This window comes from Astyanax mexicanus, chromosome 20, assembly GCF_023375975.1.
Source record: "Astyanax mexicanus isolate ESR-SI-001 chromosome 20, AstMex3_surface, whole genome shotgun sequence".
Taxonomy (NCBI): Eukaryota; Metazoa; Chordata; class Actinopteri; order Characiformes; family Acestrorhamphidae; genus Astyanax; species Astyanax mexicanus.
This window is the reverse complement of record NC_064427.1, coordinates 19,596,589-19,602,482: the sequence shown is the minus strand read 5'-3', so window position 1 is coordinate 19,602,482 and position 5,894 is coordinate 19,596,589.

Here is a 5,894-nt window from a genome sequence, read left to right as displayed (position 1 = left end):
TTTGTAATGTCTTTTTTGACATTTGCTGTTGACTTGGTTGTCCCCATAAAGCAACACAAGTAAATTAAAAGATCATACACAACCAAAAATTCAATTTAAATCTATTTAAAAATGCCTTTCACTGAATTTGATGTAACCTCAAAAACATGTATGTCCCTGTTTAATAACTGTTTAATATTGTCCTTTCCTCATGCTGTGATTTACATGCTAGCTAATCCAGATCATGATGCTAAGCTGATGTTCCACCTGTCCACCTAAGTGTAATTTAATAAGGTTCTGATCCAAAATCAAACCAAAGCCTGTGCCCAGATTTATTGGCCAAGATGCAGAGCTAAATATTTTGCTTTTGTTGGTAAAATATGAAGGTAAAATATAATTTATACTCATATGAAGGTTATTTTATTGCTATAGATATATAATATGTGGTATGGTTTTTGAAGTATTTAAAGGAAATGATTGTAAAATACATGACTAAGCTTGTAATTTTTGTAATTTGTAATATATTGTGTGAGAAATGGTAATAAAGAATATTTAATATTTAAATAAAAAATGAAAGATTTCTCATTTTCTATTTATACCAGTTTATAAATAAACTTTCCACATATACAATTGATTAAAATAAGATCATAATACAATATTTTTTATTTAACATTTAAAAAAAAATAAATTTTAATACCAATACTACTACTACTTATACTACTACTAATAATAATACTATTTTTTATTCTGTTTATACTCTTCTACAAACAGCAGTGCTGCTACTAGTATAACTATAACTATTACTACTACTGCTACTACTCATAAAACTAATGCTAATACTACTAATACTGTTCATACTGTTCTACAAACAGACATGTTACTTTTATTATCACTACTACTACAACTGATCCTTATAATACTACTATTGCAATTACTATCACTACTACTACTCCTAAAACTAATACTAATACTACTAATATTAAAAGTAATGATGTTCATACTGTTCTACAAACAGGTGTGTTAATACTATTACTATTACTACTACTACTGCTACTACTAATACCAATACTACTGCTCCTATTACTCCTAATAATAATACTATTAATAATAGTTATTCTGTTCATACTCTTCTACAAACAGCAGTGCTGCTACTACTATTACTATTACTATTAATAAAACTAGTTCTAATACTACTAATACTGTTCATACTGTTTTACAAACAGACATGCTAATACTATTACTATTATCACTACTAATACTACAACTGATACTTATAATACTACTATTGCTATTTCTATTACTACTACTACTACTCCTAAAACTAATACTACTAATATTAAAAGTAATGATGTTCATACTGTTCTACAAACAGATGTGTTACTACTATTACTATTACTACTACGACTGCTACTACTAATACCAATACTATTACTACTAATACTACTACTAATAATAATAATACTATTAATAATAGTTATTCTGTTCATACTCTTCTACAAACAGCAGTGTGGCTACTACTATTACTATAACTACTACTACTACTCCTCAAACTAATACTAATACTACTAACATTAAAGGTAATACTGTTCTACAAACAGATGTGTTACCACTATTACTATTACTACTACTACTGCTACTGCTAATACCAATACTACTACTCCTACTACTACTACTACTACTGCAACTAATTCTAATGCCAATAATAATATTAATACTACTAATAATGCTAATGCTATTCATAATAGTTATCTGTTCATACTCTTCTACAAAGTGCTGCTACTACTATTGCTATTACTATTACTATTAAACTATTAACATATTCTATATGATCACACTCATTATGTCCATATTTCCCATATTGTTTGTCATCCAGCAAACATTGTGCCTTATTGGCAAGTGGAGTTAAAGTTTACAATCGGATTTTAACACCTGAAATCAAAGTCCAGAAGCTCCACACTGGTTGAACGCTCTCTTCTCTTAGCTTTGAATCAGTAACACATTGTGAATCTTTAGAATTTTAACTTCCTTGAAATCGTACAAACAAAGCAGTCATTCATTTATTCAGTCTGGCGAATGTACAGACTCGTGAGTGACTAATTTACACCTTATCTCGACTGATGGTTCGGACAGGAGTTTGGGCAAGCTGTTAACCCTTTAGTTTCTATGACATTCATCTATTTAGTTCTGGGAAAGAACTTTATAAAATGTATATTTATTAGTTGAAGAAATAAATGTATGTGTTTATGTGGAAGAAAAATGAAAAAAATTTAATGTAAAAAATCATTATATGCTAATAAAATAAGTCAAATGTATAGTATAAATGCATGTGTGTATAAATATAGTACACTTACTAATAGACTGTGAACTTTTACTAACTTTTAACTTTTTCTAACTGTCTAGATTCTAATAAACATATACTATAGCGTATCAGTAACAAACTAAATATCTTATAGACAATATACGGATAAAAAAAAGTATTGGGACACTTATTCCATCTGTTGATTTGCTTATTGTTTCTTCTAAAATTAAGTTTGCAGGTTTTAAAAAGTGTTTATGTTGATTTTGTTGGAGTAACTGTCTCTACTGTCCAGGAAAGACTTTCTACTCGATTTTGAAACATTGCCGTGATAATTAATTGATTAGTAAACACTGGTACTGTGGGTTTTCACTGTGTTAAAGATTTACAGAGTCCTCCTCACCATATCTACTGATTACTTATCTCATATACCTAACCTGTGTCTCCTTAACCATTTATACACACATGTACTGGGACTAACTGTGCTGCCAGGTAGAGCTATTCACTAACACCACCCCTAAGTGGAGCTAGATAGCACCACCAATCTCTCTGTCTCTCTACTTCTTTAGCCCTTTGCCCCTTTTTCTTTTTATCTCCACAAGTGAGGCCATAGAACAGCAGTGGTTCCCATTCTAAACATCTTTACAATTCCTCAGGAACAGCTTGTTAATACACTTATTATCTGGATCAGGTGTGTTGGAAACAGTGTAAACTCTAAAATGTGCAGAGCTGGGGGTTCTCCAGCACCAGTATAGAGAATAACTGTCATCAAACAAACACATTTTGTTTACTTAAAAATATAGTCTTAGTAAATGACATGTGAGGATAAACTAAGTATGACTCATGTTAATACTACTATTATTACTATAACTACTATTACCACTGCTACTATTACTACCATAAATGCTGGCTTTTATACAAGAGTTAGTTCCGACCTCACAATCTGATTGGTTGAGAAGTGTTCTAGCTGTGATGATATTTGTGATAATATCACGGCCTTCTCACACTAAACCTGTATCACTCCGCCGACACGTTGCCGAGTAACGGCATATATACACAGGACAGCTTAGAATCATCAACGGCATCAGCGGCAGCGTTAGCTTAGCACAGGCTAGTGCTCAACCACGGCACGCTCGCCTGCAGCGCTGGCTGTCTTTTGTGGAAAAAAGGGAAAGAAAATCACTCGGCTAATGCCGTCTGACAGCCAGAACGCTAACCAGCCAGGCTAGGCTAAGTTAATGCTGAGCTAAAGCAAGCTACCATAACCTAACCACAGTCCAGCCGGCTAGCTAAAACCATCACCACCCAGCAAAACAGGCAGAAATGCTCAAAAATGCACAGCGTTCACCTGAAGACGACTCCACAAAGCAGGAGAGGAGAGTATTAGCTTTATTTCACGCTCCTAATGTTACCATCTTCTCTTATTCCCAATTTTGCTTTCAAGCTAACTTTCGAGGTGTAAGTCTGTATAAACCATACATCGTTTTGAAGTTAGGTTTTAGTTCTGTTACAGTTGTTGTGGAACTACTTTTTGGCGGAAGGCACAGTCCATATTAAAGCATATTCATTCTTAATTTCTGAAAGTTCTTTGATTTATTTTCTTTATTCATTTTGTAAAGAAAAGAAACTGTATAAAAGCAATAGAACACTCGAGGTTGTGTGTTATCACGAATAACATCACGGCTGTGATGATCTACTATCGAATCACAGCCGTGATGTTATTCATGATAACACACTCCCTCTCGTGTTCTATTGCTTAAATGAGTAGCAGTGGTACTGCTAACACTACTATTACTGCCACTAATACTACTAATGCTACTGCTTTGTTTTGTACTTCCATTACTAATAATAGAATCACTACTACAACTACTACTCAAACAAATAAAACTATTAATACTAGTTGCAGTACTACTGCTACTACTGCTAGTACCACTACTTCTACTACTATTATTGTTAGTACTACTACTTATATTACTGTATACTGTACTGCTACTATTGCTGGTATTAATACTAAAGCTACTTCCATTGATAGTAATACTTTCACTACTACAACTACTACTAAAACAAATAATACTATTAAAACTGTACAACTTATTATTCCTTATTGTATTGTGCTGTTGCTGCTGGAGGCCTGAATTTTCTTCGGGAAAAATAAAGTATCTATCTATCTATCTATCTATCTATCTATCTATCTATCTATCTATCTATCTATCTATCTATCTATCTATCTATCTATCTATCTATCTATCTATCTATCTATCTATCTATCTATCTATCTATCTATCTATCTATCTATCTACCTAGTTGCATTACTATTGCTGCTAGTTGTACCACTATTACTATTAGTACTAGTACTACTAGTAGCATTACTCCTGCTAAAACTACTATTATGACTACTACTGCTAATACTATTTCGTCCACTACCTATAATACTATTATAACACTATTACTACTACTACTACTAAAATTAGTTATACTACTCTTAACACTAATAATTAACACTACTATTATAAAATCTATTATTATCTAAATATAATAGCACTACAACTACTGCTATTAATACTACTTTTTCTACTGCTAACAATACTTTTAATGTTCCTAACATTATTATTCCTACTACAATTAGTACTAGAATCTCCTACCACGACAAATACAGTTACAAATTGTATTATTTATGCTACTGAAATTAAAAATAGTAATACTGCTAAACCTATTAGAAGTATTAGTACTACTAGTGATAATATAACTAGCACTTCTACTACTCTTACTACTACTACTACTAAAAATAATAATAATTATTGTGTATATAAAACTATATATTTACAAGTTCACACAGTCTGGTCCGTAAAAAAATGAAGGGAATAAATAATGTAGAACACCTCAATTTTGTATATATTATTCTTATCATTATCAAAGATAATAAATGTGTACTCATTGATTTATAATTGCCAGTACGTGCTTTTAGGGAGCATTAATGAACTGTGCAGTGTTTTATAGCCCCGCCCACTTTTTATAAGCCTGAGCTGCTGCAGAGGTTCAGGTAAAGTTCAAGGTTAGGATCAGTGATATGGAGGTCAGTTCAGGGTCACTTTAAGTGTTGAATAGATGAAGAATGAATAGATTTAGTGTTGATTAACAGATAATTGACATATATCTATATTTGCTATCATAATTATGGTCCACTGCTGTTTTTTTTCTGAACTTAAGGGTACACTGAAAAAAAATGATGAGTAAAATGTACTTTAAAAAAGTTTCACAACTTTCTGCATTTGCTTTTTTTTAAGTAAATTTAATTTCAGATAAATTTAAGTAACTTCAACTCGGTTTCAAGACTTAAATGTTACATAGAGTAAATAAGTGAACTAAACTTCAGTCAATCCTTTCTTTTAGTAAACTTTACTTTATTTATTTTTACTGAATCAATCCTTTCTTTTAGTAAACTTTATTTATTTTCTGCATACAATATTATCTAATAACAATTACTTAATTTATACAATATTACTCAAATAATTTGTGATACATAATATATTTAAATTTCAGGAATTATAATATATTATGTATCATAAATTATTTGAGTAATTTTGTATAAATGAAGTAATTGTAATTAGGTAATATTGTA